Source organism: Panthera tigris, chromosome X, assembly GCF_018350195.1.
Source record: "Panthera tigris isolate Pti1 chromosome X, P.tigris_Pti1_mat1.1, whole genome shotgun sequence".
Classification (NCBI taxonomy): domain Eukaryota; kingdom Metazoa; phylum Chordata; class Mammalia; order Carnivora; family Felidae; genus Panthera; species Panthera tigris.
The window spans coordinates 39,525,861-39,541,334 of record NC_056677.1 but is presented as its reverse complement, the minus strand read 5'-3'; the positions used below and the strand labels follow the sequence as shown (position 1 = coordinate 39,541,334).

The window sequence follows — 15,474 nt, the reverse complement described above, 5'->3', positions numbered from 1 at the left end:
AGGCTCTCCTAATTCAGAGCCTTTAATTTTCTCAGATGACATCCTGTCTTCATTATTCTAAATAATTTGTCAGAGGTGGGGGTGCCTGGGTGACTCAGTCACTTAAACGTCCTACTCTTGATTTCGGTTCAGGTCATGATCTCACAGTTCATGAGATTGAGCTGTTTGTTGGGTTCTGCACTGACAGCACAGAGCCTTCTTGGGATTCTCTCCTTCTCTCTCTCTCTCTCTGTCTTCCCCTCCACACCTCCAGAATAAATAAATAAACTTAAAAAAATGAATGTCTTTTAATAAGTAAATAAGTGGCCAGAATACTGTAATACATCTTTCACTTATCTACACATTTCAGATGTCTATGGACCCAATAATGAGCAAAGAATGGGGGCCTCAAGGCTGACAATTCTACTGTTGCATTGAATGACCTCCAGGGTCTCTCCTACTTCTTAGCCCATTGGGTATGGCCCCATCTCGTGCAGCCCCAAAGGGCATTCTGTTTCTGTCTTCACTGTGTTATGCCTACTGATAAGTATATGTTCATCACATCGCTAGTGTCATAAGATCCCTTAGAAAATCTTGGAGGTTCAGGCTATATCACAAGTGCTTCCAAGTGTTGGTTTGTAACATAATCTACCTATTCAGTTACTATTAGCCACCTGATAGCTCTCTCTCCTTCTCCTTCTCCCCCTCCTCCCCCTCTTCCTCCTCCCCTTCCTCCTCCCCTTCCTCCTCCTCCTTCCCCTCCCCTTCCTCCTCCTACTTCCCCTCCTCCTCCTTCCCCTCCCCCTCCTCCCCTCCCCCTCCTCCCCCTCCCCCTCCTCCTCCTTCACCTCCTCCTCCTTTTCCTCCTCCTTCTTCTTCTCTCCCTCCTCCCCCATCCTCCCCCCTCCTTCAGCCTCCCCCTCCTCCTTCTCCTCCCCTCCTCCTCCTCCCCCTCCTCCCCTCCTCCTCCTCCCCCTCCTCCTCCTTCTCCTCCTTCTCCTCCTCCCCTCCTCCTCCCCTCCTCCTCCTCCCCCTTCTCCTGCTTCTCCTCCTCCCCTTCCTCCTCCTTCTCCTCCTCCTCCTCCTTCTTCTCCCCTCCTCCCCCTCCTCCTCCTCTTTCTCCTCCCCCTCCTCCTCCCCCTCCCCTTCCTTCTCCCCTCCTCCCCCTCCTCCTCCCCCTCCTCCCCTTCCCCCTCCTCCTCCTTCTCCTCCATTCTTCTTCTCCTCCTCCCCGTCCCCCTCGTCCTCCCCTTCCCCCTCCCCCTCCCCCTCCCCCTCCTCCTCCCCCTCCCCTTCCTTCTCCCCTCCTCCCCCTCCTTCTCCCCCTCCTCCCCCTCCTTCTCCCCCTCCCCCTCCCCCTCCTCCTCCTCCCCCTCCTCCTCCTCCCCCTCCTCCTCCTTCTCCTCCTCCTCCTTCTTCTCTTCTCTCTCTCTCTGTTTCTTTCTCTCTCTGCCCTCTCAATTTGAAGTGCCCAGGTTATGTATTGCAGTGCAAAAAAAAAAAAAAAAAAAAAAAACGCCCACAAAAACATAGAAGCTTCAAAACCTTTCTTGTTATCTCTCGTTGTCTTGTGGGTTGATGGAACTCAGCTAGGTGGTTTTGAGTTCTCTCAGATCGGTGAAGTTGGGTGGTGCCTGGATTCATCAGAAAGCTCAACTGGGCTGGATGTCTAAGATGGCTTCCTTAGTCACATGTCTAGCGTATCAGCTGGGGTGTCTGAAACAGCTGAGGGTCTGCGGGGAATTTCTGTCTCCCAGCAGCCCCTTCATGTCGACACTTGAGCTACCTGAAACATAGTGGTACTGAGGTAGTCAGACTTCTCACATGGCAGCTGGCACCTTTCACAGTGAGTGTTCCAAGAGACCCAAGTGGAAGCTGCGAGCCTTCCTTTGGCTTCAAAAGGAAGGGACTACACCCAGGTGTGAACGCCAGGAAGTGAGCTTCACTGTGTGGGGGGGGGGGGGGGCCGGGGGGGGGAGCATCTTTGGTGACTGGCTACCGCAGGAGGGGAAGTGGAATCCGCAGCTTAAAAGTCCAGTTGGCTGTCCGTCCACCTGGCTGGCAGGACTCTATTTTTCAAACAGATATCATTGCCTACAGTACAGCCCTCGTTTTTTTGGTTTTTTTTTGGTGAGGCATGGCGGACCCAGGGTTCCTCTTAATTCAACAAAAGAGAAAAAAAGAGAAGAGCCTTGAACTTGGATCTCCTTAAACTCTATTTCTTCCTCGGACTTGGCTCCGTCGGGGGGCCGGAGGCAGACTTGCACCACGCTAGAGCTGACGAGCCCAGACAGGTGAGCCCGTCTTGCGTGATTCGCTTTGGTAGGAGCGACGACTGCCCGCGCTCCGGGCTGCTGAGCTACCTGCTCCCTTTCACGCGCGTAGGCTCGCCCACAGCCTGACGCACACCCTGTGCCCTTCCAGAAATGGTGGCGCGCACGCGTGCGAAGCGGCATCCAAACGCTTCGCTCTCCAGCGAGAGACATCTTGTGAAGTCTCTGGCGGCACGCTGGCTGGCCAAGCCACCCGGCTGGCACACTCCTCCCGCGTCGAGTTATGGCCCTGGCACCTCTGCTCTGGAGAGTTTCGAAATTTCGATTTGCGCACCCTCGTGAGATGTGAGTCATTCCGCTCGCAGGGGAGGAGGCGGCCGCCATCTGCTAGTCATGAGCAGATGGCAAATACCCTGCACTGCGAATTTCCATCCTCATTTCACAATATTTAAGTAAACACATTTTGTAACCATTTTTTCTTCAGAGTTCCTTAGTGCTTCAGATGGATTTTTTTTTTTTTTTGTAAACAATATAGAAAAGCCACCTTCCCTCCTCGAAACAATTGTATTACTAAAGTGACACTGAAGGCAACCACAGCAAAGTGCTGTCTGCCGGATGACCGGAGCCAAAAGAATACACATCTGAATTGAACGGTGAAGCCCCACGCTATTTCCGACCCACCGAGCTATGTTGCCAGGTCTCTGAGCAGTCATTCCATCATGCGCAGCTCCATGGTGACCTCTACCGTCTGCCTGCAAGAATCCTTAAAACATCTCCCATGAAACGCAACGAGTTGCCCAATGCGATGCCACAGGAAGGAAGGAAATTGAGGAAAGAGGAGAGCGATGCTTTGCCCTTAAATCATCAGAGACGGATCACAGCCACAAAACAGCCGGGAACCCGGGCCCGGGTCTAAGTTTGTGTTCGCTTCAGGCTGCACCACGCGGCGCACCGTGCAACGTCGTCATTTCTTCCCCGACTTCACGCCGAGAAACTAACAAACGTCGACGACGACAAAACTCGTCCCACGGGAAGAGAAAACTGAGGTTAGGGGGAGGAGGGCACTGCAGATGGGCTCCGCCTGAAGGTCGGCGTCCGAAGGAGTTTCAGGTCTGGCCCTGGGCATCATCCTCAAAGCCAGAAGACGAAGAAAAGCAGTAGGGTGGATTGCCGAGGCCTTGCTGTCGTGAAGAAGGGAGACTGTCGTTCCCCCGGTGGAATCATTGCTCTCGGCGTGAAATGCTCATGGGGCTTTGGTGGCACGTGCCCGGGGGCAGAAGGGATGCTCCTCGGAATTTGTGCCATTGCGGCCAGAGCAGACGAAGGAGGGCTGCGTCAACTTTCATGAGAATTAAAAACGGTGTGCCACTGAGAAGATAAAAGCCATCCTGCTGACAAGCAGAGAAAGCGAGAAACGGACCTGCTGGCGGCCAGGCCGTGATGTTCTCCACTGACATAAACAAGGCCACTCCAGGGTCATATTTGGAACAAGATGAAGATAAAGCCACTCGGCAATCACAAAAATGACTAAACATCCTCCTTCCCTGGCTAACATGAGTGACTGCTGTTCCTTTACCGACCACGATGCCTGCCTTGTTTGTTCACGGAGAAGACGATCAAGGTACCAAACTCCCGAATCCCCCCCCCCCCCCCCCGTTTCTTGAAAGCGGCCAATCCAGAATGGCCCCTGCTGCCCTAATCCCTCCTAGGAATTACTCTAAGTAAACCCAATCCCAAAAAGAGGCCCCTGCCCACTCCCCCCTTTCTAAGGTGCTCCGGGTTTCATCGGGTCCGTGCTCCCGCTTGCCCCAGTGAACTCAACAGTGAGGACTGCGTTCCCTGGAGCTCTTTCGTTACTGAGCCTTAACAGCATTGGGCACTACACAGTGAAGGTGAGTCTAAGAGGGCCTCAGCTTAGTATTTTGGCTGGTATTTTCGATCCAGGACAGCGTACCGAGTGTCTCTTGGAGGTTGAAGAATGGCTTTTCACTTGGACCACCTCCTCTAAATGTCCCTTTGCTTGTCCAGGCTTTTAATGCGAGGTCGCTTCCAGATAGGTGAGGCTCGTACTCTCTCTCTCTCTGAAAGTCTGGGAGAAGGAGCTGGGGTTCTGTTCCTGGGTGAGAGCAAAGCAACGTGGTTTGAGTAATCCCTGATGAATCGCTAACCAAGACGAATCTCTAACCAGACGCTGTCGTTTTTCTGCCCAGGGCCCTCTTATTCCGTCTACCTTTCCTATGAATTCCTTTGGTTCTAACAGCCCACGCCAAACCTGGACACAGGTCGTCCCCGTCGTATTTCCCCACTGTCTCCCCTGGGGGCAGATCCATAAATCATTTGCACAGAATCCTCATCTCAAGCTTTGCTTCTGCAGGACTCGGCCTATGACATTCATCTAGCCCTCACTGTATCACTACGGAGTAGAAATTATAATTTCTCAGACGAAGAAAGAAAGGCTCAGGGAGGTTGTGAGACCGGCTCAAGGTCACACAGCTAGTCAGCAGTGGGCTAGACCTAAAATTTTTATCTCTATAACCTTCAAGATTAAAGTACCCCTTTTTTTTTTTAATATGCCTCACTTCCTCTCCTTTGAGACCCTGTATCCGGCCTTACCTCCCACCTGTGGGCACACCAAGGGGAGGTTCTGATGCATGGGGCAGGCAGCAAAAACCCAAATGTCCTCTGCCAAGCATCTGAGGCTTAATAGAATGTCAATGCTGCCGTCTGGGGCATAGTTTTTTTGTCCACGGTATGTGGACATGTTTCCTCTGACCTCTGGACAGATCACCCCATGCTGCTTATGGTAGATAATCCTCCGTCCCCTATAACCTACCACTTCTCCCAGCTTTCACGAGATAGACATCAAAGTAACAGCCCTCGGAGAATGCACGACTTCTGTCCCCTTCATCATACAGAAGGGTCACCACTGCGTCCTGGGTGGCCTTTCCTCCGGTCACCTCGGAAAAATGGAAGTCACCCTTAAGAACACCCCCCTGCAGAGTGACTTTCATTGTGAGGCTACCTTTTCAAATCAGGGTGCACTTGTGGAAGGAATACTACCTACGACTTCACAACCACTCACTGCGGGGGTCACCCTTAGCCTTGGACTTCCTCTCACCTCTCACAGACACTCCTGAAGGGAAGGGGTCAGGGATGACAGCATCTGGCCCCCACGTTCCATGGCCAGCATCACCCAGAAGGCTGAGTTGTTAACAGAAGCTAGGAGAGTTCACAGAATCTCAGAGCCGGAGGCAGTTTTAATCCCAACTCAGTCCTGCTGTGATGCAGGGGCAGGCATCACCTCAGCAGCAGACCCGCCATGCGGCTGGGTTGCTATGACCAAATCTGTTCCCTGGCCACAAAACTTGCCAGTGGGCTTGGGAGATTTTCCTCTCCCCTCACCAAGCACTGGGGGAAGGTTGAGTAAACAGGAAAGTTACAGAACACAGAACACGATGAGTCCGTGCTTGCGTGTGTGTATATACACACACACACTCAAGCATACTAAGACAAGATGGGTTGGAATACGTAATTAAGGACACTAAGGTGTCCCTGAGCCTTAATCGTAACCACCACACTACTTTACTACCTCTCCAGGATTTTCATGAAAAGAGCTTATGTCTACCTTTACATGAAGATTCAGGGTTGGTCCTATGGGGGGGGGGGGTAGGCGACCAAGCATAGCGACTTTGAGAGTCGTCAGGGTCTGCACCAGTGCCTGAAACTCCATCCTTAGCTTCCATCTTTCGGGTTAAGATTCTGCTTCCATCAACACCTCAGAGCCCTCCGAGAGTTGGTTTATTTTTAGCAAACACACAGCCAGATCCAGAGAAATAATAACTATTCAGGTTTGGGGGTAGAAGGTTTATATTTTGGGGAGGACCCTGGTCAGAAAGTAGGGGGAGGGCAGCGTGAGAGGTCGAGGACTAGATGGAGGGCAGAGGGCAATGCCATCAGACTTGCTACATGACAGGGCCCATATGGTACCTCCTCTCCGGGTAGCGTCTGTATAGCCATGAGAAGTTTTAAGAGAATGTCCTGTGGCCAAAACTATGCAACCTGACCTGGAATCATATGTGAGGGAAACCGAACTGCCCTTCTGGAAGCAACAGAAGCATCTTCCTTCCTGGAACCCCCAAGCCCCTCTTCCCTCCACGAGTCCTTGGCTGGATCTCAAGGCCAAACCACAGGTGAAGCTTTCTGTGTGGCACAAGGCCAAGGCCAGCCTGTCCAGTCACTCTTCAGTCAACCTTCCCCAGATTCATTAGCCCTCATGCCTCTGCTGTTTGGCTCCAAAGTAAAAGGCCAACCCAAATGATTACTTAGCCCAAATTTACTGCACAAAAATTTAGATGTGAGGTTCACGGTCTAGGCTCAGCTGTGGCAAACAAAGATTCATGGATAAAGTAGTCTCTAGTCCTATCTGTTACGTTTATCACTCTCTGAAAATCCAAAATGGAGATGATCTGGCTCTCATCCCTGGAACACAAGCCAAAGCCTTAAACCCTTAAACTTGGTGAGGGAGGGGAGAAGGGGGAGGGAGTAGTCTACAGAAGCTTACTTCTTTATCACCCTAAGAAGTTTGGACAGAAAATGAGTCTTTCGTAGTATGGACAGCCAAAGATTCAAGAATTTGCGTTAGATGATACAGAATTAAGGAGCCCAAGAGAAAGGCTGTGGGTGGGTGGGTGGGTGGGTGGGTGCGTGTGCATGCATTGCATTATTAGACCACTGCAATCAATATTAGTCAGAAAACCTACCACAACCCTAGATTAAGTCATGTGGACTTAATCTAGTCATTTTTGCTCTCTGGCCTCTGTTTCCACATTCTTAACAAGGAGGTAATACCTACCCCCATTGACCTCAAAATTAAATGGAATGACTCCCCTCAAGGCTTGAAACATGCTGGGGTTTCCATAAATAAGGGTAAGGCAACACTACTGGGATATCTCTGGGAATAAGTGACTAATTGGCTAAAGGAAAAGAAACCCCAAAGAATTAAACGCAACTTAATTCAATCGCAAAAGGTACTAATGTGAACGGCAAATATTTGCTGAGCACTTACTCTGTGCCAGGCGTTTCGTTGAGAGTGCTATAAACATTACCTGATTTAATATTCACAACAAATCAATGAGCCAAAGGCTATTACCCTCTCCATGTGACATGTTTAGAAACTGAGGCATAGAGCGATTAACTCACATGCCCAATATCACACAGCTAATGAGTAATAGAGCCAGGGCTTGGACCGATGCTTCCAGATCAGGAACTGTTTCTGCACAGATCCTTAAGACTTCTGCAAGCATCTGTAGGAGTAAGAACCCTAGCTAATAACAACAACAAAAGCCATTATTATTCTTACACCATATTATGTAGTGCTGGGTGCTTCATTCATTATCTCATTAACACGCTAGCAAAAAATGTAAGCTTAGCAAGGTACACAATTCCGGGGAAGGGTTGTATCTGGCTCCACCGCTTCCCAAGGATGTGGCCTTGGGCAAGTTAATTAACCTGTGCCTCTCTTTCCTAATGTGCAAAATGAAGATAAAAATGGTGCCTACTCCCTATGGTTCCAGTGGATTAAATGAGTTAGTATTTGCAAAGCCCTTAGGAGAGCGCTTGGAATGTAGCTGATGCTGTGCGTGTCAGTTACCTGAATACACTAAACAAATCAACGAAGAAAAATTGCTCAACTCAAAGCTGAAAATCATATGTGTGGTCAGTTTATATCCATGTGCTGCCGGTAGGAAGAATGTAGAATTCTCTAAGAAGAAAGAGTGTGTGTGGAGCTAATTATAGGCAGCGTGTTGGCTCGAAGGTCAGCCTCCCGGCTCCCTCCCCTTCCTCCCCCCAGCAGACCCAGTAATGGCCTCTGCTCATTGGTCTCCCTCCTCCAGGGCCATGGGCCAGAGAAGGCTGCTCTCCTGTCTCCAGTTCTCCAAACTGTACAAAACCAACTGCTGTCAGCTCAGCCTTCACCTCACTTGCTGTCTGTTCCCTGCCAGCATCCACCTCTGTTCCAAATCGGGAGCTAGAATAAGCCCTATGTATAGATGCCTTCAGAGAAGAGCCTGTGGCGGGTTGAAGAGGAAAAGGAGTGGGCGTGTTGGAAGTGACTGAGGCAGTATCTTCAATCAGCTGGGGCGTAAGCAAGCGCAAAAGACAAGAAAACCACCCAGGTCGCCAGCGCTAGAGAGGGGCAACTGAGGGATGGTTCAGGGAAATGAGAAACCAAGGGAAACAGGAGGTAGCAGCAAAGGGATGACGGACCCGAGGAAAACCACTCCCAAACGTTTCGCAGATCCCTTTCTGCATGTCCACATGCGTCACTCCTTCATATAGAGCTCCCTGTTAGGTCATCGAATCCCCCCCAAGCAGGGGGAACACCCAGCTTCCCTGGAGAATCGTTAGCTGCAGGCCATGCCCACACTCGGGGCTTGCCAAAAACATTCCCGCAAGGTGCCGCTCTCAAAAGCCTCTTCCGGTACAAGTTCCCCAGCACACCCACTGTAATGGAAGGGAAAGTAAAGACGCTGACAAAATATTATTGAAAAGAAAATTTTACCCCCCCCCCCCACACACACACATACACCCTATCGTCACCAAAAGTCAACCGAAAACACGGATGGAGGTCTTTAAAAAGATGCTTCTCCAACTGCTCACCCTCTCTGCTGCCTTCCTCAAAATGAGTTCTGGTGAATTTAACTTCCATCCCCCTATCCAGAACTCCCTCCTGGATCTCTATACCCCAGCACTCAGAGGGAACCTTCTTTCTGCCCGGGCGTTGCCCTCCTCCTTGGCATTGCTTTCCCTGAACGGTTCCTGCCGCAGAACTTCCCATCACTCCTAGCCTCAGTGAGGAGCTCCCAGTCTACCACTCAGTCCACCATTCTCTCTCAGCCAGGCCCTTCCTGGTCCAAAAGGTGATGGCTGATTACTAAATGAAACCATTTGGGGAAAATCTGACGTGGCCGGTTGGGTTTCCATTCTAGAAGTCTTGCGTTGAAAGCTGGGACCTCTGGAGATGCCGTCAATTTTATCTCAAGGGGTATGGCCACGGGTAAGTGGGATGGATTGTTGCTATCCTTAGCACGTAGCTGGTGCCCAAGCTTCAGAGCCTGTCTTTTCTCTGAGGACACTATTTAGCTGATGGTCATAGAATGGGTTGTTGCCATCCTTCTCAGCTTTGAATCTTGTCTTGGACGTTAACTACCTACGTGACTTCACGGCCATGACCTTCAGTTTCCTCGTCTATTAAATCGGAATTTAAAATCTCCACATTATTGGATGAGCGAAGATAATAATAAGTACTTGCTACACAGTAGGGACTCCGTAGTAATTGTCATACCCTCAGCCTTTAATGTCCTGCCCGGACCCTTGTGGGCATTCCATGATGCTTGACACAGAAGGAAGCTAGAGATGGCTATGAAGGTTTGCTGGAACCTTACCAGAGTCATGTCTCATAGGCTGTAGGCCAGCCTGTTTCTAACAGAGAATATGTCTATGTTGCCCTCAAGGATGTGGCTACTTTTCTGTTCCCCAATGAGGCCATTGTCCAGAGACGGGAACTAGAGCATTTCTCTGCTCTGATTTCCAGGAACGGTGAACGACACCGGGAGTGATTAGCTGAAACCAAAGAGAGGTCTTTGGGCTCTACCTGCAGAAGATTCATCTCGAAAAAGAAAGACCTGTTTCCACAACCGTTTCTGCTTTATACATGCCTTTTTCAAATGCCTTCTATTTGGGGAAAACCTTTCAGCTTTCAGTCTTTTCCCCTTCGGGCTTCTGACCTCTCACCTACTTTGAATGATTCACTCAGGCTATTCATTGCCCTGGAATGTTGGCTTTGGCAAGGGACCGCAAGTCTCTTAAAATAAACACAACTGTGCTTTCATCCCACAGAGATCACTGCTGGCTGCATATTTCACACACTGTATGGCAGGATATGTTAAATTAAAATCATAATCTCCCAAGTGAAATCCAGGGCCTGGTTAAGCCACGCGAGAATTACTCATGCATTTCCTTCTAAAGAAGTGTATGAGTAAGATCTTCAGCCATTAGGTCTCCCAGGTAATAGTCTCATCCCCTCCCAACTATCCTAGCCCACAGTAAATGAAACCCGTCCAGAAGGAGGTCATTCGCAAAGGAAGAAGTCAAGGCCAACACCCTGTGAAACAGGTGGGTCCTAGAGAGGTGAGTTGGAATTACTTTGTCAGTTCTTTCAAGCGCATCTCGAAGTTCCACTCCAATCCTGCCAAGTCAATATACCCAACCCATATGGATTAAACACTCTGTTCAGCATGATGTTAAATGCTCTGGGCAGTTCAAAGAAATGTATGACACCGAGCTTTCAGGAGCTTAAAGGGTTATGGGTGATCGATAAGATTAACATGCCAAAAATAGTAACAAAGGCTAGGTGCAAGGCAGTAGTGATGGGAAGAAGCAAAGGCCTTTCTCCAAGGAGAGTCTGGGGCGTGACTTCTCCCAGACTGTAAACCTTTGGTTTCCAGAGTATCTCGTAGCTTTCTCGCCTATGCAGCGGAGGATATTATACTAACCTTCCTGAAGTCACAGAGCGGTTGTCATGACAGATAGAAGATAAAGCCGCCGTGTATAACACCACCCATTATGGCGTATGATAAAACAAGCGGACCAACTTAAGAAGTAAGTTCAACTGGGGTGCCTGGGTGGCTCAGTCAGTTGAGTGTCTGACTTTGGCTCAGGTCATGATCTCGCGATCTGTGAGTTCGAGCCCCGCGTCCGGCTCTGTGCTGACAGCTCAGAGCCTGGAGCCTGTTTCAGATTCTGTGTCTCCCTCTCTCTGACCCTCCCCCGTTCATGCTCTGTCTCTCTCTGTCTCAAAAATAAATAAACGTTAAAAAAAATTTTTTTAAGAAGTAAGTTCAACAAAGGTTGTTATCTGGGGTTGCCTTTATTTTTCTTTATGTTCAATCGGTTTCAAATCTGGGGTTGCTTTTATTATTATTGGGGGGAGGGGGTTGCCTTTAAATGCTAGTGAACAGATAAGCTCCCAGCCCATAAGCTCCGTGAGGACCAAGAGTGTTCCTTTTTCACCCTGGGAGGTAGGTCCGACCTTGCTTCGTGTCTGATACATAGTCAGTACTTTGTATATCTTTTGTTAAACAATTCCTAAGTACAGCGAAATTAAATTTGTTTTCGGTACAGTGATGAGCGGCCCTGCCTTTCAGGCCTCCCGAGTGTCCTTCGTGTTTATATTATTTAAAGAATGTGAAAGAGGTGAAACCCTGATGCCTTTAAAAGAGGCTTTTTTTTCCCTGTCAGCTCTCTTGAGTTATTGCTGATAGCATATCCCTGGGCACCCAGTCACAGAAAAGAGTTTTCCTTCACCCGAAAAACCCCCAATGGGAAGAGATCAGCATCGTGGCTAAAACAAGACTGAAAATGCATCCGGCTTCACGTGGCTGCAGATATTCATCCCCCGGCACACAAGTTAGTTGAGTAGTAGTCTCAGGCTACAAAGACGTTCCTTGCTCCCCGCTCATGGGCACCTGCCCAGGCAAGCTAGAGTCAGGGGGACAACTGCCCATCGTGCAATGAGATCCACCATCTTGCTTAAGAAAACAACAACGTCAAAATATTTATAGGGTTAACACGGCTCTTTTCCCTTCTCCTAAATGGAATGTGCTTCTCTTTCCGCTGGGCCGTTATAAAAGGAAAGGACAGGCTTTAGACAAACAGGAAAACATAAAATACCTTAGAACGGAATGATTTTCCCATTAGGAAGCATTACCTTCCCCGAGCGACACACGAAGCAGCAAGACCTTTCCCCAGAGACTGGCAAGCAAAAATTCTCATATTTCATATGTTATGATCGGCTTGCAGATGAGAGAGCTCACGGCACAAGCAGGCATTTGTGGGGCACACTGTGGTAGGAACCGAGACTCAGGGCGTCCCCGCTTTCCTACTTAGGTGCATCCTGCACCTGTCACCGTACATAGAGAGTTGATCTCGCTCTCGTTTCCTGGGTCCGGGGACTCACGTCCCTGTGTGTGTATTTGTCTGTCCCATTTCTGCGATGTGGCTGTGAGATCAGAAGTTTTTGTTCTTCTTCCTTTAAAGTTCCACAGTACTTTCCTACCCTTAGTACTGTTTGCAAAAGTACTGTCAGAAGGACCTAGGGGACCCATCATATCGGTCAGGATCTCACCAGGAAACAGAACCTGCCTCATAAAATTCAAAGGAAGAGCTTTCATGAAGGGGCCACCCACTGGGCATGGAGAACAAACGAGGGATATTGAGGCACCCAGAGATTAAGACAGCAGGAAGCCCTTGCCATCTGTAGGCCCGAGGAGAATACGGGAAAGAAAAAACAGAATCCTGTGGGGGGCTGCTACATGGAGAAAGGAGGGGCCTTCCAGTGGGAGGTATGGTCATAGAAGGATCTCAGCTGCTGTCAGAGAAGGAGGGAGCAGGAGGCATGCCTCTATGTGTTCTCCTTCTGGCCTCCTGTCTCGCGTCTGTGCCTCCCATGGACCACGCCCAACCAGAGCCAGGGGTAAGGGAGTCTAGTGATGTAGTCCATGGGGAGCCTCTTCTCAGATCAAGGAGCATGGCAGAGAAGGGTAGAGAATGGAATAGGGGCTGGGAGGAACGGTGACAGAGAATAACCCTCCCACCACACCCACCACCGTGTTCTTGTAGGGCTTAAAACCTGTTCTAGGGCGGTCGTCAAAGAGAAGCAAGAAAAGAGCTCTATCAGTCCTTGCTTGTTAAGATTATAAACGGAAGGAAAGGGGGGAAATAGGGAGGGAGAGGCGAAAATAACTGATGTTGAAAGGGAAGGAAGAATAAACAAGGAGAGCTGAAGTAATTGTTTGGAAAGTGTGTATTTTTATGGAGCTTTTAAATCTCTGATAATAGTCAGTGAAATTCTTCAGGGGGTGCATGTGGCAGTGGGGGAGGCGGGGGAGAGTGCTCATTAAGCAAATTGAAGCCATTACACTTCAGCTCCACTTTTCCCAGGAATTCAGAATCCCTTTGAAAGCAGTCAAACTTTCAAAATTGCCTGAGATCAGTTCTGGTTTGCTGAAGATTCTGTATTCATTACTGACCGTATCAGCCACTGGCCAAAGAAGTAAGGTTCCTTTTCAGTTCTAAGAGCCTGGATATATACTTATTTTACAAGTAATGAAGTGAAAGGGAATGAGTCCAGCATTTCCTTTCTAGCAGTCAAAAATAGAATAATTGGGGAAGGGGAGATTTAAGCATAATTATCTTAAGCTCCTTTAAATCACTTCACTCTTTGCAGAACAGCTTGAAGGCATATCCAGGCTTGTTTGCATGATGCTGCTAGAATATTACCGTTCTCTCCTATGAATCCCTGAATTCTCTCAACATCCCCTTGCCAGGGAAACTCTAGGCATTTATCAGGAGTCATCTTGTGTGATTACCACACTCATCTTCCTTCACTTCCACTAGCTTACGTTCGGAGACACCTGCTAACAGCTTCCAGAGTATCTGATACTTCCCCAGGAACATTCCTCTCACTCCATCACACTGTGGGCTCCCTAAGGGCTGGGCTGTGTCTGTCTTGCTCCCCATTGTGCATAATGTCTGGCACATAGCACAATAAGAGCTCCAAATAGTTTGTGCATAAATGGAATGAGTGTCTTTGCCCTCTCTCCGAGGGCTTAAGTCGCTGGAGGTCAACAATCCAGCTACGCTAACCAAGTTTCCTTGATTCATCTCGGGTCACTAGCTCAAACCTACCAAGAAAGAAACAGGCGTTTTTGTGCAGCTAACACAGAGGTGCTCACATATCCATTTATTTGTTTCACAAATATTTATGGAACGCCCTCTATGGGCCAGGCTTGTGCTAGGTGCTAGAATAGAATCGTGAGCAAAACTAGACAAGGCCACTGCCCTCCCGGAGCATAGAGTTTTCGGAGACAGATGTTAACAAATAATTATGCGAACGAGAAATCAGAAATGTGAAGTAAACTATTAAACTTGCAAAATTTAGACAGTTAAATGATGCCAAGTGTTGTGTGGATGTAAACATCTAGAAATCTTTATGTTCTAATGGGGGGACTGTTGTAGACTGGTACATTCTGGAAACACCTGGAATTATATGATCAACGTAACTGTATGCATGCCGTATGGTCCAGTAATTCCCCCCAACAAATTGTTGTATGGGCCCAAAGGATATGGATAAATAGACAGATACATATTCATTTCAATAGTACTTGTGGTGTTGAAGAGTTAGACACAAACTAGCGTCTAACTAGAAGGAAAAATAGGAAAAATGTAAGAGATATATTCCATGAAGATACCCAATGGTTGGAAGCTAGATCAGAGCAAACTGTGGTTGATGTGCGAAATATGGCCCACCTCCTACTGTTTGGGATTTTTGTAAATAAAATTTTATTGCAACATGATCGAGTCCATTTTTTTGTGCATTGTCTAGGGCTGTTTTCACACAACAGCAGTAAAGTTGGGCTACAGCGGACGATATATGGCGTGCAAAGTTGAAAATATTTAATATCTGACTCTTTACAGAAAATGCTTGCTGATCTTTGGACTAGATACACATGAAGAGATATGGACAGATCTTGAAAACATACTGCTGGGTTTAAAAACGAAAAAACAGAATGCTATATATCACTGATTTTCAAACTTGGCTGCATATTGGGATCATCTGGGGTAATTTAAAACTTGTGATGCCTGGGTCTTACCCCCAACAGATTCTGATTTTTTTATATGGGCTACAAGTTGGGTGTCAGATTAAAGTAACACAGGTGATTGCAAAGGGCAGCCAAATTCGAGAACCCCTCAGGTGTGTGTGTGTGTGCGCACGTGCGTGTGTGTGTCACAATATTTTTTTGATTGCACACGCAAAACGTGAACATGAACCAATACTACACATTTTAGGAGAACAGTTAATGAACTAAATGATACCTACCAAACACATTCAGAATAATTGCTTATGGAGGCAGAGGAAGAATGGAAATGATATATACATAAGTATACATACATACATATATACATACACACTAGAGACGGGCTTTGCATGAACTAATGGTGTTAACGTGCAATGGACTGAGAAATATGATAAGTCAACCTTCTTCAACAGAAGTCCAAAAATTAATACTAACAATCGCATCTGTCAAATACTGCATGTATTTAACTGCTTACTAAATATCTCCTCCAGGGCAAATTTGGTTCAGGTAGCCCAAAATGGACC

The 15,474-nt window shown here is 48.2% G+C and overlaps 1 pseudogene; it reads right to left on the bottom strand.

The window, feature by feature from the left end:
- Positions 1-688: 688 nt before the first annotated feature.
- On the bottom strand, positions 689-1,386 carry LOC122235485 (annotated as a pseudogene).
- Between the last annotated feature and the right edge of the window lie 14,088 nt (positions 1,387-15,474).